This window comes from Euprymna scolopes, chromosome 21, assembly GCF_053919585.1.
Source record: "Euprymna scolopes isolate OS-2025 chromosome 21, ASM5391958v1, whole genome shotgun sequence".
NCBI lineage: Eukaryota > Metazoa > Mollusca > Cephalopoda > Sepiida > Sepiolidae > Euprymna > Euprymna scolopes.
The window spans coordinates 93,161,247-93,186,469 of record NC_136502.1 but is presented as its reverse complement, the minus strand read 5'-3'; the positions used below and the strand labels follow the sequence as shown (position 1 = coordinate 93,186,469).

The following is a 25,223-nucleotide window of genomic DNA, read 5'->3' as shown; positions in this document are numbered from 1 at the left end:
TGCATGTGTATGTGTGTGTGTGTGTGTGCGTGTGCGCGCGTGCGCGCGTGCGTGTAATTATTCCAGGTTAATATTTTCCAGGGGTAATGAATTTTAACGAGGTTCATACAAAAATGCTCAATCCCGAAGTAAGGCGAGATATATATTTTATTTGATTTACATAATCATTAGAATTCCCTACATATTCATGAGCATAGACCTCTTCAGGTGATATTGCTTTTACAAAAATAGAGCCCGTACTCTATTTTTGTATAATCAATATCGCATGAAGGGGTCTCTAGTTACTTGTAACTGATCAAAACATGCTCATAAATCTGTATCAACATATAAATACTTATGTAAAGCAATATATATATATAAGATTATTTAAAATCGATATCTTAGTGAGTGAGTGTGTATATATATATATATATATATATATATTATGGCGGTGTAGCTTAGTTTCCTAGAAGTACATCCACTGAAACAACATGTGTGTACCAAAAAAGTGCTCAATGAATTAACAGAGCAGGTATATTAAATTTATACAAATATTGAAGGCTGCATATGTGCATACATACAGAAACATGTATGCACATACATAGCCATCAATGTTTGTATATATAAATCATATATATATATATATATATATATATATATATATATCATAATTTAGGAATTTAGTTAAATTTGATATTTTTTCTGATTCAATATCTAATTTCCCTTATTTTATACAGTTAACATGGCTTAAAAACTCTAACATTTAATTTTCTATGTTTATTACCAAATTATCATCATTATCAAATAAGGTGCAAACCATTTTTTTTTTTTTTTTACATTTTCACCCCATACAAGGCACATTGCCACTTTGGTGTAGGGGGCTACTAACATAGGTAACAACTACTGGGGTACTATGAAGGGATTTGGGCAGCAAGATGTTGGTTCACGTTGCACTTGAACTTCTGCACGTCAGTACAGTTGGGGAAGTAGGGACCTGGAATGGAATTCCAAAGTCTAGCGGTTCTGGGGAAGAAACTACTGGAGTAGAAAGATCTTTTACATCTAGGGATCTCTACAGTGTGATGGTGGGATTTTGCAGCCTGTCGGATCTGTCGAGGGTGTTCACGTCGTGGGGGCACAAGTGATTGCAGTTCGTCAGAACATTCACCATTATAATACTTGTAGAACAGGCAGAGGGATGCAACATTTCGTCGATGGGACAGAGGCTGAAGCTTAGATGCCAGTTCAAGGCCTATCCGATTTGCGACTCTTTTGAACCCTGTCAATATTTTTCCTCTGAGTAGATGAATAAACATCGAAAACTCATGGGTTATGAAATATATTTATTAAACTGTATTCTTTGTTTTGCAAACAATAAAAATTCTATATTTGCAATTTAACATTTTCAAATCATAAAATTGAAATTCCTAAATTATGTTTTCTTTTCTCTATCTGGTATATTTAGTCATTTTATTTAGCTGGGATTGTCTTATATAAAATATTACATCTAATAATATTTTAGAAGACCGATAATCACTGGATTTACATACCACTAGATTTATTGCATTTCATTATTCTGAAGTATGTATATATATATATATATATATATATATATATATATATATATATATATATATATATATATATATATGCAATCATGAAGGGAACACGAAAATTCATGATTAATACGTTAAAATAAAATCCACATTTAAAATAAAGTTAACGAGGTGAAGAGAATAAAAGGAGTGGAAAAAATGGGGGGGTCAGCTGACCGGTTTCGCCCTCGCTTTATCAAAGCTGCATCGAGGGATTTGAGTGGGGGGAAAAAAAAGGAGGAAAGACACGAATGGGAATCGAGAATATGTACAGATGACGTTGCGTTATGTATGGGGGAAAAACGCAATAACGTTATATTACTTGAAGATCCTAGAGACTAATCACGCTCAAACCTAAGAGGCATTCCTTCTGCTTGCAGAGGGAAGGCCTTCTCAACCGAACGTGAACAGTTTCCAAGATCTTTAACTGAAATAATGACTGAACACGACTCAAGATTGTAAAAGAATTCGTGCTAAAGTTCGCTGCACAAGTCGGGTTTTTATAAGGTGGTCAGTAATTGAAGACCTATATATTGGCAATTATGTCTGTTTGGTATGTGCCATTTCTGATTTTGGTAGGTACGTGTTGTTGGACTCTTCCGTTCAATCTTAATGTTGTTCGACTACATAGTTGGCACTGCAACTACATTCAAAATTGTAAATTACATTGTTATTATGATGGGAGAGGGGAGAAGATCTTTTCGAGAGGATGGTATTAACGTTCTCATAGAGAACACGACACGTACATTTGAAGCAAAATAACAATTTTGCACTGTTAAACAGATTTGCTTTGCAAATTTCTCACTGTTCCCAGCCAAGGTAAACGCAGATATACTGGCCATTTATTGGCCGTTTGAATTTTAGTTACAGAGGACTGCTATTTTCCTCTGTATAACTGACCTAATCACATCCAACGGATACTCATTTTTGGAGAGGGTGTCAGTAATTATTTTCAATTTCTCATCCAACTTTGATTTGGAGCAGATCATAAGGGCACCATGTTTTAGGATCCAAATTAAATTTATCTTACGTTTTCGGGGGCAAAATGAATCCCGACGTGTATACAGTCCCGTGAACGGAGGTTTACGGTATATTGGCGTAAGGTAACTTGATGTTTTCGTTACCAATACATCAAGGAAAGATAGGGATTAGACTCTCCTTCATAAGTGTACTGTAACGCGGGGTGCATTTTAATAAGTAAGGAGAAAAAATTATTTGCCTCTATTTGGTTATCGAAGAGATAGAATGTGTCATCCACATAGCGAAAATAAATCAATGGTTTGATTGGTCCAGAAAGCAATTGCTCTTCGTGTGTGTGTGTGTGTGTGTGTGTGTGTGTGTGTGTGTGTGTGTGTGTGTGTGTGTGTGTGTGTGTGTGTGTGTGTGTGTTCACACTATCTGGACGCCCGGCGTTGCCCAGCCGTACAATACGCTTTACCCTGATATTTTAATTTATTACGCAATCTGCGCATGTATTATAGAATCAATCATCTACCGAATATTATATATTACGAGGAATAATTTGTCCTACGGACTAATTAAGAAAAAAAATAAGTAAATAAATAAAATAAAAATAATGATAATGTCGTTCATCAAATTCCGTCTGTGTTTGTTTATAATATCATGTCAGCTGATATTTGAGCTTGACGATCTTAAAATAAGTTGTTGTTTTTTTTCCTTATTGATAAAACAATTTTTACTGGGGAATATTTTACGTTACACCGGCCAAGGTTACATCGGTATAGCGTAAAATACTCGCCTGTAAAAATTCTTTTTATCTATAAGAGAAGAAAGACTATTTTTAAGATCGGGTTTTTCCGATTTTCGATACTTATCGGATGAATTTTTGTACAAAACATATCTAAGAACACTCCCAGACATATAAATTACCTTTGTGTGAAATTTGCAAAAGATAGGCTCAGCCGTTTTGGAACCTATGACACGCACATCACACAAAGTGACTTTTATATATTAGTAGAGATAGATATAAGGGTATATGACGTCTTGGGAGTTTTTTTAACCATGAAAACTATATAAAAATAATGAAACTTTATTTTTTAGTCAGAAAATTATTTTATCACTAAATCAATCTGCTATTGCTGAATCAACAAGCTTTCTTGAATTCACAATAAATTATTATATAGCAGAAAGTAAGTTATGGAAAAATATGACAATCAAGCTACACACAACCCTCCGTGTTTCATCTCAGTGAGGAATCGTCAGGCTTATATGTGTGTGTTTATTTTTTAGTACGCAATCTATATATCTATAAAAGTGAACGTGTCTGTGTGTGTACATTTCTCTACGCAATAACTGTCAATTTTAAGTCTACAGACTTGAAATTTGATATACAAGGTACTGAGATTTGGGAAAATCTTTGTGATCGGTTTTCGGCCAGAAATTTGGCTGTTAAGGGGTCAAAGTTCAACGATTTGACTTTTGAGAACTCTACCAAAATCCTCCGACAATTTTGGGTATAAACAATTGAAATATTAGATATAGGTTCCTTGGACATGGATCTTACTTAATAACTTGATTTGAGCCCAAAACAATAAATGTTAAAGGGTCATAATAAGGGTCAAAGTTTTAAAAAACTTGACCTTTGCGGTCTCTACCAAATTACTCTGATCTAAACATTTGAAATTTTACATAAAGAGTATTCAGAGATAGGGCAAGCTTTTTAATCGGTTTGGGTCGAAAATTTAAGCTTACGAGAGGTCAAAGTTCAAAAGATTTGACCTTTGCGGTGTTTAGCAAACTACTCACCAAAATTTGGGTCTAATCATTTAAAATTTACACGTAACGGGTATTCAGACAGGTGGCAAGCATTTTAATTAGTTATGGGGCGAAAAATTGGCTGCCAAAATGTCAAAGTTGAAAGAGTTGACCTTTGCCGATTCTACGACACTTCTCCGCCAATTTTGGGTCTAAAGACTTCAAATTTTAGATGTAGCTAATGGGTAAAACTTTATATTTTGATTTGAGACCAAAATAATTAATGTTAAGGGGTCAAAATTGGCGCCCAATTTATAAAAAAAAAATACCCACGCGGTCTCTACGAAATACTCAGACAATTTTGGGTCTAAATAGTTGAAATCTTACATAAAGTGTATTCACACGTAGGGCAAGTTATGAACAGTACATAGGGCCCGGACAAAGGCGAGCTGAATTGCTAGTATATATATATATATATATATATATATATATATATATATATATATATACTAGCAGGACCCGCGTCCTGATGTTGTCGGGGATTGAATATAAAAGAAAGTTTTAACTATAGAAAGAAATGTGCATAGAATATTTTAGATTTTAGAATGAGCGACCACTGTGTGGATATATATATATATATATATATATATATATATATATATATATATATATATAAGTGAACGTGTCTGTGTGTCTGTCTGTATTACTGTGTCTGTGTGTCTGCACGTTTCCCTACGCAATAACTCTGTTAATTTTAAGTCTACAGACTAGAAATTTGATATACAGGATACTGAGATGTGGGAAAATCTTTGTAATCAGTTTCAGCCCAGAAATTTAGCTGTTAATGGGTCAACGTTCAACGATTTGACCTTTGCGGACTCTACCAAACTCCTGACAATTTTGGATATAAACAATTGAAAATTTAGATAAACAATTTGGGTATAAACAATGGAGATTTTAGATCCTTGGACATAGATCTTAATAACTTGATTTGAGCCCGAAACAATAAATATTAAGGGGTCATAATAGGGTCAAAGTATTTAAAAAATTTGACCTCTGCGGTCTACCAAATTACTCAGACAATTTCTTGTCTAAAAATTTGAAATTTTGCATAAAGGGTATTCAGAGATAGGACAAGCTTTTTAATCGGTGTGGGTCGAAAATTTTTAGTTACTAATATATAACTGTATGTGTGTATGTTTGCATGTGTGCCTAAAACTTTCGACAAAAGCGACGGATTTTTACAAGATCAGAATCATTTTGAAGTTCGACCTTTCAGACGACAAATATCGAAAAATTGGCTAAAACATTAATATCTTCACCTTAAACTGGGCCCTTTTCTACAGGGTCACTTCAGATATTTTTTAATGTTATCCTCTCCTTTCGATTGTCTAGCCTTAAAACATACGTCACTTTCGGTTTGGCGGTGGTTGTAACAGCAAAGACGTCAGATTTTTTCCCCTTCGGGGTACGGGTTCGAGCCTGCCTTCCTACTACCACTTTTTTTCTCTTTTGCTCAACACACACCTCCAAACACCCGGGCAACGCCGGGCTGAAATGTTAGTATATTTATAAAGGTGAAAGTGAGTGTGTGTGTGTGTGTGTGTGTGTGTGTGTGTGTGTGTGTGTGTGTGTGTGTGTGTGTGTACGCGCGTTTGTCTGTGTACATTTCCCTAAGCAATTACTCTGTCAATTTAAAGTCTACAGAATCAAAATTTGATATACAGGGTGCTGAGATTTGGGAAAATATTTGTAGTCCATTTTTGGCCAGAAATTTGGCTGTTAAGGGGTCAAAGTTCAACGATTCGTTCTTTGAGAACTCTACCAAACTCTTCCGCCAATTTTGGGTCTGAACACTTGAAATATTAGATATAGGTTCCTTGGACATGGATCTAACTTAATAACTTGATTTGAGCCCAAAAGCATAAACGTTAAGGGGTCTTAATAGGGGTCAAAGTTAAAAACATTTACCTTTGCGATCTACCAAATTACTTAGACAATTTCTGGTCTAAATATTTGAAATTTTACATAAAGGGTATTCAGACATAGGGCAAGCTTTTTAATGGGTTTGGGTCGAAAATGAGATACCAATATATAAATGTATGTATGTATGTTTGCACGTCTGCCTAAAACTTTCGACAGAGGCGACGGATTTTCACAAGATCAGTATCCTTTTGAAGCTCGACCCTTCAGACGACAAATACCGAAAAATTGGCTAAAAACATTAATTTCTTCACCTTCAACTGGGCAGTTTTCTACAAGGAGGGGGTCGCTTTTTTCACCGATATTTTCGAAAGTCATCCCCTCTTTTCAATTGTCTAGCGTTAATTTAAACCTACACCACTTCCTGTTTGGCGGTGGTCGTAATAGCAAAGACGCTACGTTTTGCCCCCGTTCTTTTCCTCGTTCGCGGTACGGGTTCGAGCCTACCCCTTTTTTTTTTTCCTTTGCTCAACACACCTCCAAACACCCGGGCAACGCCGGACACCCATGCTACTAAATATATATATATATATATATATATATATATATATATTTGCTTCTACAGAATTTGAATCGAACCAAACATACTTGTAAAACTTAGGTTAGGGTTAACTTAGGGTTTGTTTAGGATGAAGACCGTTCGGTTTTGTCTTTTAAAAGTACTAAAAATATTTTCAAACTAAAAAGAAAATACTTAATATGAAAACTAGTTCGATATTGTTATGTGTTTATAAAAAAAAATGATTTATTGTCTGCTCTCTATAAAAAAAAATCCTACCTAAAATATAATAGGAAACAGTTTGTTTTGTTTTTTCTTTCTTTGCTTTTATAAATACCGGTTGTCAATTTCGGATTCCAAAACCAGAATCCGTCACCAATTTTATATGTTGCTATAAAAATAACATTGGAATTACAAAGTTAAACGTGAAACACCCAAATGTAAATTATGACGGAAAAGAATAGTCACTGTCTTTACAAACAAATAAAAAAGGAAGCAAATTACAGAAAACCGATAATTTACGTCCATAATTTCCTAATTAAATGAAAGTAGGTTGAACTTTAGTCATCCTACTTCGTAAGCATTTCTCGGTTGGTTTACATTTCACTGTAAATAATTTCGGTGACTGAAGTCGTAATTAACCAAGTTACTGCATATTCTTTGTGGTAAGTTACATCAAAACAACAGAACTCTTTGGAGATGGGATGGTCATAAGAATTCTTACATGTTATAGTATTCATATGATTGGGCAGGGAGGATAGACAGAGCAGCCATAACGTATTCACTGAACGTTATAAACATCATAAGACAGTGAGTTAACAGTTGTAAACTGTAGATAACAGTCAAAAATGTAAATAAGTTAAGACAACAAAACAATCAGTGCGAATTTTAAGAGTTAATCCCAATGATGTAAAATGAAATTTGAATTTATGTTTTTATTTCTGAACTTTCTGAGAAAAATGATGTCACCCAAAACAAATGCTTTATTGTTGTGACCCCGGAAGGGTTACTAAGGAAAAATACAGGTACGGATATAGGTTAGAAAGATAAAATATTTTGAAACAAAAACAGAATATACGAAGAGCAACAGTCGTAGCACGTTCCGCCAAGATGGCATACTACGAAGTTAACAGATCGATATTTACCACATTCCCACCGCGAGAGGATGTGACAGGGTCGAAAAAGGGAAAAAATGAGCCAGCGCCCCAAGAGAAGGAGCATTCTGGCCTTGCAACAGTAATTATGATTAACCCCGTCGGCATTCCTCGGCGAGGGCGCCTATAACAACAAGCGATATATTTGTTTCTCCCGAATTCCGGAAGGCAAGGCCTGGAAGGATGAACCTCCTAGGATTACACAGAACATTTTGCATCAGTCCGACAGCAAAAAGGTCATAAAAATGTCTGTTTCTGCTGAACTGATTGTCGAGGTTGCATTTTCGGTGCATTCGCAAGTCTCCACAACACTCTCCTCCCAAGACTTTTTGCTCCGCAAAAAGTTTGTAAATATCTTTTTCGCTTTTGGGTTGGTAGTCAGTGGTTGCTAATTTTTTTTTCTCGGCCGTTGTTGTTCTAGTTAGGGTTAGTCGCGATGGATCATCTTGCAAAATAGCATCGATTGGCTCTTTCCCTATGTGTATCTAGCGTCATCCGAATGGCGTAGTCCTTTTGTTTATTTTTTTTAATTGGGGGAGGGGGTGTTTTTTGTGTATGTTTTGTACATTGTATGGGGTAATCGATATCTCCAATCCTTTACAATTCGGTTTTAAGATCTGCGTTACTTTAGTATTATAATGCATTAGTTTCTGAATGCCATTCCGTTGTGAAAGTTCAGTTAATTTGGTATTTCTATATTTATTCAAATAAACTGAAATGTTAAAAGCTGGTAAAGTCGAATCATCACCGTATGTCAATCCTACTTAATGCTTCAATGTATAATATTTTTTTGGTTTCCTGAAAACGCTTCAACCTCTTTTTGTTTGCATTAAAACAGATCTTGTTATACAACTATTGACGTCGCTTTTATTCTCTGCTCACATTTTAATTGTTGCTTTGTTATTTCTCGACATATTTTCGAATTATGCGCGTTATTCTTATAACTGCCTTCCTGAATGTGCTGTATGCAATTCGTGTTTAAAGACTTTGATCGTATAACCCGATGCTACCCACTTGGGGAGTCACGCCGGTATATAAGCTCCTGTTAAGCCTTTCCGCCCACAATAATGTTCAACGGATATTTTGGCCCCTAGAACAATTCTCACGGAACGATAGTTTGGCCTGATCATCTACACGGAGACAGGGTTAACGAGGGTTTCTGGTTATTCAGCTTCAATATGAAAAGTCCGCCAATCCAGGGAGACAGGGCGGCACACGCCAGTTTTTTTTTTTTTTTTTTTTTTTTTTTTTTTTTTTTTTTTTTTTACAGTGATCACCACTTATCAAGGCCCGGAAGCCACTCAGGGATAAGGCTTATTGCAAGTAGTTAGTGTGGAGATTTGATGAAGTGTTTACTTAAGGGGGCGGTTCATTAGGAATTTTTTAACGTTGGACTTGAAGACATCCAAGTTGTAGTCCGGTGGGAAGCAGGCAGACGGAACAAAGTTCCACAGGCGTGCAGTTCTAAGAAAGAAGCTTTGTTCATGGAATCCATGTTTTGATTTCGGCACAGATATAGAGTGGGGGAAATTTTTCACAGTGGATTCAGCTAGACGCGTGTTTTTCGTGAAAGATTGGCGAGTTTTTGTTGTTGATATGCGGGCCACAGTTCTCTCTTCGGCGTTGAGGTAGGCCCCTTCTCCTGATAGAGGTTTACTGAAAAATACCTCAAGTTATATTAACTAAAAGTATATAACTACAAAGTTTTAATAAAATACCACTTTAAATAGATAAAAATATAGGTACTTTAAATTAATCACTTCAGAGTCCGCATTTCAACATGTGTCGTATTGTCTGCGTCTGAGAGCTCTTAACTGGGTAACGGTTATCTATAAGTCCATATTCAATTTTCATATATGATAAAGTCGACACGATTACATGAATCTGATTGTTCTATCACGAACAGTCAGTAGAGGTGGATGCTGGGTTGGAAGAGGGAAGCCTGTGTTGCAGTAATCTTGTCAGCAAGAGATTCTTTTTTTTTTTTCGCACACAAACTGACTTATTTTTGCAAATACAAGATGGGGCGAAAATGTTTTGCAGCTTGCAAGCGAGAGATGTTAACGGCAGAATCTCTATTTAAACGCGGCCTGAAATGCCATTGGGGACTGGTCTCGACTCTCAACTCTTATCTGGCATCTAACTTCTTTTTAAAACCCGCTCTTGCATAAACTTATATATCGGTAGATAGGTGGGGAGTGAAGCTTCCCGGATCCCAACCGGCCAATCAGGGGTCGCTACGACACATTTACCTCTCTTCTGATTGGCTCCGTGCATACTCGCATATTGCAGTAAATTTCTATTGAATTTGTTCTCACGTCGGCTGTTCTTGGAGATTGGCCTCCGGGTAAAATACTGCTTCCCAAGTTTAGCCAAAAAACAAATTTTAATACTATTCTCCCTAAATCAATGGTTTCCTTCACAAAACAATATTATTATTACGTATTATTATCATTCCCAAATTTGCTAACTGAAGCCATTTTTCTTTGTTTTGGGATGATTCATCGCCCAAATAAATTGAATCAGCAAGGCAATCGAGAATTGCCCTGGATTGTTCCCATAATAAAAGCTCTAACTTAGCTCTATTTTAACCGTTATTAATGTAAAATTCGACCCCAGGTGGTTGAGTAACTCGTTTTTTTTTTTGTTTTTGTTTTTTTGTTTTTGTATAAATAGCTTGATTTTTAAGGGATTTCGTACGATACGTTTTCGTTTCTTTGATAAACTTCTAACACATTTTTTTGATTAAAAATATTGTCTGATAAATTTCTGAGTTTAAAATTAATTATTTATCAAATTTAAACCAAATAGATAAGACTTCTTTATAGAATGTACACATCCAACTTTTTAATAATCACGTTCAAGTTTACTAGTAAATATAATTCTCTAATAAAATTAATCTTATTACCAGTCACCGTACGTGATGACTTTAGTGTTTCCGGCAAAGTTGGTTTGTTCAGTTTCTTTAAAGTATATAAATTTATAATCGACAGGTCTGATCCAATGTTCAATTGCAATTTCACGGTTTTGTTAAATTTCTTGAAAATTACGTATTTGCGTAAATTCTCGTTAGACTTTTCACTAGATTTTTTCTGTCTCACTCCATTTTTTTTGGGGGGGGGTGTCATCGATTTCGAAACTGCGAAATTTTGCGACGAAATTTGCCACAGTTTTGACAATTTTTATATCGGAACGGGCAGAAATTTTTCCGATACAGTTCACCGCATCAGTCGTGGGGGTAATTTTTCTTGTTTCTGACTGGTTCACTCGTTTTTAAACTGTGTGTAAAATCATAGAAAGAAATCTGGTTTTCAATGGATTTGAGGTTCGATTTAAAAGAAAGAGGTCCGAATAGTAAACGCCAGATACAGACATTTCTGAGCAATCGAAAATTCGTTTCAATAAAAAGAACATGGCGAAATTGAAAAGAAAGGAACAACATAAAACAAATACGTTCTTTTATAATACAGCCCTCCCACCACCACCATCAATGTCTGCTAATAATAGTGGCCAGTACAATCTGGTTACAAGTTATAACAACAACTTAAAGGTAAGCACACAAAATGAAACTTGAGTTCTTGAATCGAGAACCGAAAAAAAAAAAAAAAAAAAAAAAAAGAAAACTAAAAAAACTACTTGTTTGGTTCATGTGTGTGAGCGGTAACCTCCTACATATTTTTTTTTATTTTCGTCTTTTTTTTTTTCAATTTTTCACTAATCTACTAGATTATATAAAAAAAAGAAAACAATTTTAAGCCATTTGTAAGATGTGCTCAGTTTCTAATGCAACGTTCTAGTAAATTGATCACCCATTTTAGAACCACTCGAAGAGAGACTGGGGAAAGTCACAGAAGGAAAGTACCCAATAAGTCACATATCAGCTTCATCAACTCGCGCACACCTATACACGCACTGACAAGAACAAGCTAAACTAACGCACGCACACACTCACACACACAATACAACGCTGCAAAATATTCGCATACATATATAATTCACACTGAGTAAATTGCTACTATTCACTCGACTTTTTTTTTTTTTTTACTCACACAGGCGTTTGTACCATAAACATTTACTAACATGAAAATAACTTTTATATTATCATACAAAAGGTATTAAAAAATGGTTTGTTATAAAATTTTGTTTTTGTCAAATTTCTCTTTTACAAAAATCTTTTTACGTTTTACGTTGCACTTGCTACCTGGTGACTCTTCTATTCTTTCAATGTTTCTGACTAATCCATTAGTTTTTAAACTGCGGGTAGCCATTTTTTTCTCTTTTCATGGAAGTAATTCATTGCTTTATACTGAGACTGAATGAATATATTCGTTCTCTTTTTTTTTTGTTATTTTTTGTTTGTTTAGAGTCGTTATTTTTTAAGTCCCCTTTACTTTCCTGGCGTATGCAACACCCGATTCCTTTATATTTTGGGGGTCGCTTCTCATGCTTATAATTCTTTGGTAATCCTCTGCAGGTTTCTGTAAAGCAAGATTAGGTTCGTTTTCGAGTTTTGCTAATACAGGGTGGAACGATAATTTCCTAGATTAATTCCGACCAACCTGACTCTCACGAAACAAAAACCAGTTGTTGCAGACCATCTAATAGTTGGCCAGTTGTGTACAAATCCCAAGAGCGATCCATCCATCCAGCGCGGCCGTAGCCGAGATTAAACTCACTAAACAGGTTTGTAGTGTAATTCAAATCTTGTTGGTAGCTGAATACTTGATGCTTCGCTAGGGCTATCAAGGGTATTTTTTATCGTGACGCCATCACTAGATGGGGTGCCTACCATGGCTTACGAGAGTCCCATCTACCCTCGAGAGAAGAATAGACCGCGCCAGTTTCTCAATCTGATATTTTATCTTGCGGTACATACAGCGCTTCGCCTTCTCAAATGGTCACCCATCTGATACTGGCCAGGCTCAACGTTGCTTAACATCGGTGATCTGGCGAGAACCGGTGTGCCAACATGATTGTGACGCAGAGCGATAGGAGCCTTCCATCATGTCTGTATAGTGTTACTGTCCGTGTTAGGTTTGTTAGTTAAAAAGTTAGATGAGAAGTAATTCCTGATTTTTTTTTTTGTTTTGTAGCTGAATTAGTATTTTCTTCCGTTTTCTGTTTTTTCTTTAGGTTTCTGCTGTTGAAGTATCTGCTTTAGGTATCCTTGTTGCTTTAGTATCTGTCGTTTCTGAAGTTATTGTTGAAGTATCGTTAAAATTATCTGTTTAAAGCCGTCTTTTTTTTCCAAGGGTGAAATTTACTTGAGAAAAAAAACGTTACAAGAATTACAAATAATTACAGCTTACCGTTGTCCTTTAAAAATTTACGTTTTCTTTATCTGAGAGAAAAATAAACATTTTAACCGGAGATAAACGTACTTACCGACTTTTTCTCTTTAATTTTATGTGGAAATATCTTTTAATCAGTTTTGAGCACTTTTGTCGGTGTCCAGAAAAACGACTTTTTTTTCTGTTGCACTTTTATAATTCTTTGGAGTGCAGTTACCGATATAAATTTATCTTTTTCTTTTACTCTACGTTAGTTGAAAACTTTTAGTGTTTTTTTTTTGTTTTTTTGTTTTTTTCTTCTAAATTTAGATCCTTCGTCGCAAAGATCTTGTGGGTATCTCTTTTGTGAGAGTGTTTGTTGCCAAGTTATTGTACAGCACTGGATATTTAAATTCAGCTTTCTCATCATGAATTCTCGAATCCTTGTTAGTACAGTTGTTGTTGATATGCCCTTTGTAAATTCTAATCCTTCGTCGCCACGTTCTTGTAGCGTGTGAAAGGTTACTAAGAAAAACACGTACACGGATATGGGTTAGAATTTGAAAAAGGTAAAATATATTGAAACAAAAACATATTAAACTACGAGCAACAATCGTAGCACATTTCGCCAAGACGGCGTACTACGAAATAACAACCCGATATTTACCTCTCTCCCACCGTGAGAGGATGTGGCACAAGGTCGGGAAGGGAAGAAAATGAGTCAGTGCTCCAAAAGAAAGAGCATTTCGGCTCTGCAAAAATAATGTCTGAGTAGCTCCGTCGGCATTTCCTGGTGAAGGCGCCTCAGACAACAAGCGATAAACTTGATCCTCTCGAAAGCCGGGAGGCAAGAAATGGAAAAGTTGACCTAGGTTTACACAAAGCATTTGCCATCAGTCCGACAGCAAAAAAAAAAAAAAAAAAAAAAAAACACCGAAGTGACGTAGTTTCTGTCGGACTGATAGTCGAGGTTAGAACCTCGATTAATGCAAACTAAAGTTAACAGACCACACCGAAGGTCGTACCTTTTTGTCTATTTCTACAGTTAGTAAGCGTTCAATTTCTGTGCATTGGTAAGTCCCCACAGCACTTATACAATTTGTTGAAAATTAACCAACTTGAATTTTCTTGCGAATAATAAAAACCTTTGGTAGATTATTTATAATATTTCTTCGTTTTAGTTGTTTGTAACTGAAGGCATTTTACTGAATGGAGAATTAGCAGACGCCATTTTTGTTTAGTACTCGGCAATTATATTCGAATATTCAAAGATTGAAGACAGCCAATCAAAACGTCATGAAAATAAGTTTCTAGGTTTGTATTTGTCGAGGGAATTAATATTTGCTGAAAGATAATATCACAGAATATTTTTTTTTTACTTACCTCCACCCAAAACAAGGCATAATGCCACTTGGACGTAAAGGGCTACTAATTGGGATCATGCCTAAGAAAAATTAAGATGTTGGTTTACGCAACATTTGAACTTCTGCATATCAGTACAGTTAGGGAAGCAGGTAGCAGAAAGGGAATTCCAAAGTCTTGTTACTCTAGGCAAGCTATTAGAGTAGAAAGCTTTTTGGTATTTAGGGACCTCAACAGTGAATGGGTGTGATTTTTCTGCTTAGCGGGTTTGTCGGGGATATATACGTGGAGGGGGCACAAGTACAATGAGTTCATCAGTGCACATTCCATTAAAATACGTGTAAAACAGGCAAATGGATGCAACATTGCGGTGATGGGACAGGGGTTTGAGCCTAGTTGACAAAGTGGGATCTATTGGATTGGAGACTCATTTTTTGACCCTATCTAAATGCACCAGCCCAGATGTGGCAACAACACTTCATGCATAGGTGAATGATGGCTTTGTAGAGGTACAGGATACTCTCAGATGTGATTAGTTTTCTAGCACGATAGAGGGAATCCACCTTCATTGTAACAACCTTTTTAATGTCTTCAATATATATGTTCCAGTTCATATTTCCTGTGAATGTTAAGCCGAGGAGTTTAAAGGGAGAATTCTTAGGTAGGGAGTTATTTGTCATGGATATCGGTGGTTGAAGGGGGTTCTTGTAATTGTTAAAGGAGAGGAGCTTAGTCTTACTAACATCTATAATAAAATGAAACAATGAGGGAATAAGCTGACAAATATATATCCAATGAAGAATGAAGTCCCAATGATACATAATAGAGTGGCAGTAGATCTTAATGAAGGAGTAAAAGTTACGCCCATTTCCTTTAAGTATGATTTCTTTCTAAGAATCAGATTGGCTGGAATTAATCGAAGAAATTCTGAATTCGAATGAAAGTGACCGTTAATTTCTGGAAACGCATCTATTATCGTATGAAGCGTGGTTATAATATAATTATATGGAGAGTGTTTGTTTATAGTCATGTGGTGACTGGATTTAGAGATAGAAGTCGACTTCATTTTATCAATACAGTAGACAGATGTTTATACATTATAGTTGTTTAACGACGTTTTGGCCAACTATTCCTGTGGCTTTCGTCAGGTTGTTAACTGCGACGGGAGAGGAATACTGAATCTTCGACTGTATCTTGATTAATTACTGCCTTCCATAGTTGTCGTCGGCTCACTGCGTTTTGGCCAACTAATCCTCTGGTCGGCTTTGGGTAGGATTGAAACAGCAATAACTATAAAAGACGTGGTTAATAGTCCGCAAATAAATAAATAAAATATATAAATTACTCATCTCAAAAGAATTCCAATAATTAAATAATATATTTATATATTAGTAACAACTACACCCCCAAGTCTCGAAAAATCTAGCTCTAGCCTCATTTATAGAAACACAAAGATGAATTTTCATATGGCATTTCAGTAATTTGGTGTAAAACAACAAAAGGATGGTTTTCGTAGTGTTACTTGATATATTCTAATGTTAATCTGTGTATACTATGTATACTGTGTATAAATATAGTTATATTCTCTTAAGTCCCGGTGTCTGATAGGAGAGTAGCAGTAAAGTTTAATGAGTAGAAGTTACCCCCCATTAGCTTTCTGTATGACGGTTTCATGAGAGTCAGGTAGATCGGAATTAATCTAGGAAATTTTCAAATCGACTGAAGGTGATTGTTAATTTCTGAAAACCTGTATCCCTTATAGCCATGAATGGTGGTCATATTGGAATTATAGAGAGCATTTGCTTAAAGTCCTATGATATCTGAATTCAGAGGGAAAATCGATTTGATTTTGATATATTAGATACTTGTAAAGGACTCTCCACCACTTCAAGTTACAATTTACCTAGTTCTAACCATATTTATAGAAACAGAAAGAAACAATATTCATTTCAGATTTTGTTAATTTGAAGAAAACCAACAAAAAGTAGTGATTATAATTAAGTGATTATAATTAGGATCAAATGAATGTAGTCATAACAAACGGTTAAGAAAGCAAAGAAATTTAATAAGAATTCGTTTTTGCATATCAGGGTCTTAAAAGTGGTATTATTTAAAGAATAATATATTTTTAAAGAGAAGAATCATTGATGAATCATTACTTTTTTTTAATGGAAAGCATTTTACTGAATGAAGGAATATGTTTGTTTGCCGTACGGTAGTAATGCTATAATATTCTAGAACGAAATTTTTTTTTTCTTTTTATTGCAAATGTAAAGATCATCATCATCATCGTTTTCCTTTTGTTTGTTTATTTATTTATTTATCTATTTATTTATTTTGGTGGCGTTTATGTGCATGTTTTTTACATTGTATGGTATAATCCAAATTGCCAATCCTTTACTATTCGGTTTTAAGATTTGCGTTACTGCAAAACTAAGTCTGATTAGCCTCGTCGGCATTTCCTGACGAGGGCGCCTCAAACAACAAGCTATAAATTTGCTCCTCCCGAAAGCCCGACTGTCGCTGTTGTGATTAGGGTTAGTCGCGATCTATCATTTTGCAAAATAGCGTAGATTGTCTCTTTCTCTGTGTATCTTGCATCATCCGAATGGCGTTTTCCTTTTGTTTATTTATTTTAATTTGAGGGGGGGCGGCGTTTTTTGTGTATGTTTGTACATTGGAGATATCGATTATACCATACAATCCTTTACTATTCGGTTTTAAGATTTGCGTTAATGTTAGTATTATCACGCATTAGTTTCTGAATGACATTCTGTTGTGCAAGCTCAGTTAATTTGATATTTCTATATTTATTCAAATAAACTGAAATGTTAGAAGCTGGTAAAGTCGAACCATCACCGTATTTGTCAATCCTACTTAATGCTTGAGTGAATATTAGTTCGGATAAATGACAAAAAGAACTTCCGTGTTTATGTGATGTTATGGCGGTAAGCAATAAAAAACCCAACAATGGAAGGGTTGATTCGTCAGCAAACTAAAAGCGTAGGAAGTAAGTTTAGTGACAGGGCGATTGGTGGTCGCCGAGACCTTTTTAAACTCTCGGCACAAGATGACGCCACACAGTCGGTGGTCTGTTTCGGAATAATCAGCCATTGCTTGCTGATGGAGCAATCGTGGAATTAATCAGTTTCTATTAATGAGGTTTTGCGGTCACTAAAACAAAAGATCGGACATAGGATTTCTGGTTTTGAGTCAATAAAATTTACAAGTCAGAATAGTTCAGCGTTTCCAGTTTGCGACAATTTGCGACTCGGACAAAATCGCGAGATTTTTAGCAGATGAGATGAACTGATCCACCGTCGACAAAGATGCCTCGACAGATAACATGTGGACATTAGCGTTTAGAGTGTCCTTTTCCGTGATGATATCCCATGCCCCACCACACTTCTACAAAGTACAACTGCTGTCTACAGAATATGTTAGAGTTTGTTTTCTCTTGTAAGTTTTTTTTGTTTTCCTTTGTTTGTTGGGTTTTTCTTCTACTTTATTTTTATACTTGTAAACCAGTGCTTGAATCCTCGGCGATCGTCAATGTGAGAGACGACGACACGACCAAAACGAAAAGGGAAGAAAAATTGAAGACAGAAAATAACAGCATACAGGCGGCGGTTGTCGTAGGGGAGGGGGCGTAAGCACAGTTTCCCAAATGGTGCCTCTGTGACGTAAGATTGACCCTTACAAGCTAAAAAGAAAAAAAAACGGGGAAAGTAAAAAGACAGATGGAGCTCACATGGAAGCGAGAAAATGAAGGAAAAAAATGTAAAAGGCTGACAGACAGATGGGGCGCACAAACTTACAAAAAAAAAATCAAAATCAAAAAAATATAATCGAGAAAGAATGAAAAGAAAAAGAGACACAAAAAATGTTGTACAAATGTTGGCACTGACTCTTACAATCGGAGAAGAAAAAAATGGAGATAGAACTGCACGCCTATGGAATTGGCTTCCGTTTTCCTGCTTTCCAGCTGACTACAATATGGTTGTCTTCAAGTCTAACGTAAACAAGTTTTTGATGAGCCGTTCCATACAAGTTAACAGATTCACCGAATTCCCATTACTAACGGTTACTATATTGTCCAATTGACTACAGTACACTCTTTAACCTTTATCCTCGAGTGGTCTATTGGCCTTGATAAGTGGTGATGGTTATGTAAAAAAAAAAAATTTTTTTTTAATAAAAATACACAGAAACAAATGTTACACATAAAAAAAGGAAAATTAAATTAAAAAAAAAAAAAACACACAAATCGAAAAGCAACGAAAAATAGTCACATTTTTCCAATTCTGCTACCCCCTCCAAAAAAAAAATCCGATTTTTCCGATTCCCAATAGTACACTAGTATCGACCTGTCACGCAAAAGTTAAAGAATAAATAATATACCTTTTTTCGTCACCAGGAGAGACAATTTCAACTGATGAGGGGAAGCGGGAAAGCAAATAGTAAGTGAAGCAACCACCTCAGACTTACCCCGCATTGCCAGTCCAGATGGGCGGTTATTTATTTACTTCCCCCACTGAGCGAATTAGGCACAAGGCCGTTTTTTTTTTTAATATGGAGGGAGAGTAGGAAGGGGAGGGGAAAGGGGGACTAGCTCCCCCCGATTGGGGGGGGGGGCTGGATAGTGACAATTGGTATGAAGGGTTTCCCTTACATGGGCTAAAACTGTCTGAAGACCAATGGTCTGATATGTGGGGATGACCCCACATGTAACTTTTAGTGCAGCAATCAGCATCCCTGGGCTAAGAAGGCCGGGGCACTGTCCAGGTGGGTGACTATTTGAGAATGCTTGGCGCTGTATATGCTGCGTCGGGGCGTTTTGATTTCGATGTTTGTATCGGGGGGGGGTAGAATCACTGGGAGAGACGCACTTTTAGTATTCGTTAAGATATGCATCTAGAAAGAAAACCTGATATAAAAACAAAACAAAAAAAACTTAATCTATTGCCTGTTCTACCTGTGGCATTCAATTGGACGTTTCCATACCGGTTTTATATATATATATATATATATGTGTGTTTTAATTTTTAACTTCCCAGTTTCAAAAGGTTTTCTTTCTTCTTTGTTTCTTTACGCAACAGCTTTCTTTTGTTTGTTTTTTTTATTTTTCTATTTTATTTTTAGCAAGCTAACGCCTTTGATGCTTTTAACATCGGTGTTATTTATTTATATTTTTTTTTTAATTTTCATTTATTTATTTATTTATTTTTCATGTCCGAACACTCTCCTAACTCCAAATAATGCAGGGTTCATTTTACTTTTTACAAACGGAGACACTACCTATTAAGGCCCGGAAGCCACTCGAGGATAAAGATTAATGAATGTAAGGTGATAGTGTAGTAATCGTTAATGGTGGAAATTGGATAGAATTTGATTATTTAAGGGGGGGTCGGCTCAAAAAGAACTTGCTCACATTGAACTTGAAGGCTACAATATTGTAGCCAGCAGGGAAGCAGGCCTGCGGAACAGAGTTCGACAGGCGATCAGTTTGAGGAAAGAAGCTTCATTCATGGAATCTGCGTTTAGATTTAGGCACAGAGAGAATACAGGGAAATTGTTGATAGTGGTTGTAGCTAGTCGAGTATTTTTTGTGTAAGTTTAGTAAGGGGGTATAGATTGAGTTAAGACGAGCACTTGCCATGAAAATAACGATAATGGAATACTTATTCAAAGCAAAGTTAAGGTTAGTGTTTTTCTTTAGGTAATCAGATATGACCTGCATTTTTTTGTTCATCTCCAACTTATTAAAAATTAAAACAAAAAAAAAGTATACATTGAAAAGCAAGTAGCAAGTCAGACAATCACCACCGTCTGAAATGAATTCAGAAACGATCTTCCACTTTAAATAAAAAAATTAAAAAAAGTAAACAGAATGTGTTTTTTCTTTATGTCATCAGAAATGACTCGCTTATTTTGTCCATCTGGCGATAGTTCCGTCCTGTCCTTTTTTTTTTTACTTGAAGGTCACAACTTATTAAGACCCAGAGGCCACTCGAGGATAACGGCAAAGTGTAAGTGATAAGATCGGTTATGGTGGAACTTGGGCTAGATTATTTAAATGGGCGACTGAATAGGAATTTATTCATATTAAAGACGACCATGTTATAGTCAGTTGAGAAGCAGACACACGGTATTTCATTCCAGAGGAGGACAGTTCTAGGGGAAAAAAATCTACTCATGGTATATATATTATTCCTTAATTGGAATTGATTTTTGAGATGAGCATTATATATATTAATTTATTTTTATTTCGGACTATTATTCTCATCTTTATTAGTTGTTGTTTTAATCTTTATTGGTTGTTTTTTCACGACGTTTCGGCCATATTTTGGAATAATATATATACCAATCGGTACGGACCCGACTATGGAAGATCAGATAATAAATAAACGTGGATTTATAAGATCAAAGAATCCAACCTTGATCCTCCTTCAGGGCCTGTGGCGCAGTTGATAGAGGTGTTGAATCTCTACGGTTCCAGATGGACATTGTCTGAAAATAGCGGTTTCAATCCTACCCAAAGCCGGCCAGAGGCTTACTTGGCCAAAACGTGGTGAGACGACAACAACTACGGATGGCAGTAATTGCTGAGAATGCAGTTAGGAGATTCGAAGTTCCTATCCGTCGCGGTTACCACCTGACGAAGGCCTGAGGAATAGTTGGCCGAAACGTCGTTAAAAACAACAACCAATATGGATGAAAATAACAAATAAAGATGAGAATAATAGTCCGAAATAAAAATAAATTAATATACTCATGGAATATTCGTTTAGTTTTGGGCACAGATAGAGAGTGAGGAAACTTGCTAGTGGTTGTTTTAGCTAGGCGAGTGTTTGTTACATTAAAAATTAAAAAAGCACTAGAAAGATTTATGTTGGAAAACAAATAGCAAGTCCGACAATCTCCATCGCCGAAAATTAATTTCGGAAAAAAAAAAAAAAAAAAATCCGCTCTAAAGAAAAAGTCAATAGTATGTATTCTTTTTTGTGCTTGTCAAGAGTTCATCCTTTATTTAAAAGAAACGAAGAAAGAAAAATCTTTACGATGTACCTACGCAGGTGGGACTATAATGTCATATTCCTAAAACTAGGTAAACTGTTCATGTAGTTTTACTTTTAAGTAAGAAAATCAAATTTTACGGCTAACCGAGGAGGAATGACTATCTCGCGACGCCATTTTGAAAACAGTCCCAAGAAACAAGAGAGATAAGTCAACATAATTAAAACTTGCGAGATTTGTGTAATGCCTACGAATTCCCATTAAGTGCTTAAAATTATAATACACTTTGATGAATTTACATTTTTTTTCTTTCCGCCACGAATGCGTACATTTCGGTGCTTGTTAAGATAAAGTCGACAGATCAGTTTTTTTTTTTTTAATATGTCGTTTAAAGCAAAAACAATATTACGTACTTGACTGTCATGTCGAAAATAGTAATATATCTAAAAATTTACGAAAATTCATCGAGCAGAAACTTTTACGGAAAAATGGGTAAAATTGCATTTTTTTTTTTTTAGATGTTGATAAGTAGGCGAAGAGTTCACACACAGGGGACATAACTCGGAACGTAAAATTTAGATTACACCGTAATGGCTTTCGACAGTTGTAACCTATAGCGATAGACTTCTTTTCTTTTTCTTTTTTTTACTAAAAACACAATAACAGTTATTCTACCCGATGAATTTTCATGATTTTTTAATATATTACTGTTTTCGACATGACAGTTAAGTACGTAATATTGTTTTGCTTAAAACGAAATGTTAAAAAAAATGTTTTTTTTTTTAAACACGATTTGTTGACTCTAGCAACGATTTTTCTTTAGTATTTTTAATACAGGTGAAATTCTGAAAATTTTTTTTTTTTTTTTTTTTTTCCCCCCCATCCCACCAGAAATAATTTATATACGTTAAATTAAACTCCTGGCGTAATTCTATTATTTTACATGGATATTAAGTACGAAAACTACCGGAGCATTTTCCTTGTCCTTTGTGACATTAGGGCATCGTGTACTCGTGCCTTGCGAATATCACGGTGACATTTCATTTATGATCCGCGCAAGTGGTAGATAGGATTGGCGCCACCGTCTCCTCCCCGCCTCCATACCAAAGCCGGCTTAAATTGGCTAAAGGAGAAACAAACAACACGCGTGTTTTTTTATCTGACCGAAATTTAAACCACGTAAAATGTTCGCGCTTTTGAAAACTGCTATGTCATTAATTTGGTTTTTAACTGTACTCGTTCTACATCAATTTTATTGATGTAGATTGAAGATTTCATTAAAATTCCTTATTTCTCTAAGTTTTGGATGAAAAAAATAAGCAGTAAATGCGCTAGTTGAGTAGCTTTTTATATATTAAAAGAAAAACCTGTTTGATTACGCGGGTCAAGTTAGACACAAAGTCAGTTTTATGTGGAGTTATTTCGTCCTTAACACGTAAAAGCGCACTCTTGATTGGGACAAAAATAAAAATGTAGGTGCTTGTGCACTTTTGCTACCACACTATTTTTAAATAGTTTTTTTCGGGTAAAATTCAAGCTTCACGATATCTTTTTTTTGTAATTAAATTATGAGGTGGGAGCACAAAATAGTTACAAGACACCCTCCCCTCCCCGTATTAAGAATGGCTTTCAAAATAATAACGTTATTATTTCAGCACGGTGGCAAAAGTGCACAAGTACCAAAATTTATTTAAGCGAGAAAGATTTCCCCTCTGACCAAGGTCAAATCGCAACAGATACTACACTTTAATAAAGAATTGTCGGGCATTTATTACTATAGGCAACGAAGCGAAAAAGTTGTAAAAAAAAAAAAAAAAAAAAAATCCAAATATAAAATAAATAAAATTTAGTTAACGCCAAGATAAGTTACTCTTCTACCTACCTATAAGGGTAAGTGTTTGATCATTTAACTTATTTTAAAGTGTTTAGTTAGAAAAAACAAGTAGTATCAAGTTGCTAAGTTAAAACGACAATAAGATGGCGGACATGAGGTTTTCATTTTTGGAGTTCGATAATCGCTCAAAACTCGAAAATTAAACAAAATGCTGATAGAAAGCCAACCAATGAATGTCACGTTGGCAGTACCTTATCTTGCCTTTGGTAACATTTAGTTGTTATATATTTGTGTCTATCACTATTTTGGTTCGTTGTTTACACTGCCCAAATTGTCTCCGCGGATGAGACCGGTATCATTGATTCGGGATAGGTGCGGACATTAATCGTAGACAATAACAATAAACCCGCTGCACTGCAGTAAGGTTAAAAGAAAATAACAGAAACGCCAAACGGTTCTTGGAAACGACAGGGGCTCGTTTCAAAATTCATATTTCTCTCTCGTTTTGTTTCGGAACACAAAAATGAACCATAATACTTGGTTTCTTTTAAAAACTTTAAGTCAAGTTAGAAATTATTTCTAAATGACATTTGTTTAAGGTTTGAAAACAAATTTCGAATTTCGCATGGTCACGACGTAAACAAAAGCCGGACATTCTTTCTTTCAATCAATGATTGAAATGAATGACGACGCGACGCGACGCGGTAACTCATTTGTGGCAACGCGAAATTTGAAGGTTTATTTTTTTTGTTTTATATTTTTTTACAAGTCTTTAAACTGACAAACAGAAGGTAATTTTTACATAGAATTAAAATTTTAAAGTTAACTAAAAATCAAGTATCATAAATTATACTACTAAAAACAAACAAACGAAAAAAAAAAATGAAAATATGTATTTCCGAACGCGTTTCTGTTGTATCAAAGAGCCACAACTGTATATAATATACATTTTTGTTTAAGTTGTTATAAAGATGTTTTACTTACCTTGTGTTGCTTGTTTGGTCATCATCCGCGAAAAACTTCTTAAATATTAATTTTGTTCCTGTTTTATCGGTTCTAATTTTTCCGTATTTGTTCTCCCGTCTGCGCACAAAGCGACGTTTGAAGCCGTAAAAAAACACGCAAGGGGAGATCCTATTTTTTTTTTTTTTTTTTTTTTTTTTAACATTTAATGGACGAGTCTATTTAAGGGATTATTATGTTTTCTTTCTTTCTCATTTCATGAAACTGATTCGCGTGTGCGTCACAAACAACAAATGTTTGGAGACTTGGGTTACTATAATTTTTACTTTTATTATTTTATTGTCGCCTATTTTTTTCTTCTTTTCTTCTGTGTGTGCGTGTGTGTGTGTGTGTGTGTGTGTGTGTGTGTGTACACGCGTCGGTGTTGAGGAGCAATAAGCATTGATAAAACGCACTAGTCTTTTTTTTTTTTAAGAGACAGCGTGTCCGCTTGTTTGTTGCAAATTCGGAGTGCCCGCTTTTTTTGTTTGTTTGTTTATCATCATCATCATCATCATCATCATCATAATTATTGGTTCACAAGGAGCTTTCACACAGGTCTTCAAAGACCTCTCCTTGAGAACAACCTATGGTGTTCCCAGGAAGCTGAGTGACAACAAGTCTCCCCAAGTTTCCAGTACTTTCCACATCTTTCGGTAACATTTGCAAATAAATTTGCGTTACCGCAACAGTCACTTACCATTGATTTCTCGCCGACCACGATAGTGAACTTATAGAGATGCAGCTTTAGTGTTCTTGGTTCCATGTTACTCTTTTTTTATGTTTTGTTTCGGCAGCAGTTTGTCTGGCCCG

The 25,223-nt window shown here is 35.5% G+C and overlaps 1 protein-coding gene across 3 annotated transcripts in view; it reads right to left on the bottom strand.

Annotated features, from left to right (window-relative positions):
• LOC145242585 (monocarboxylate transporter 9-like) overlaps window positions 1-24,704 on the bottom strand; it is a 138,012-nt gene extending 113,308 nt beyond the window's left edge. The window contains exon 1 of one of the 3 annotated variants that reach the window (XM_080105683.1): window positions 24,393-24,704. The gene's annotated coding sequence lies outside the window, so the exon portion shown is untranslated. The remainder of the gene's footprint in view (window positions 1-24,392) is intronic. The other 2 variants (XM_080105686.1, XM_080105685.1) reach the window with 2 other exon arrangements.
• Between the last annotated feature and the right edge of the window lie 519 nt (window positions 24,705-25,223).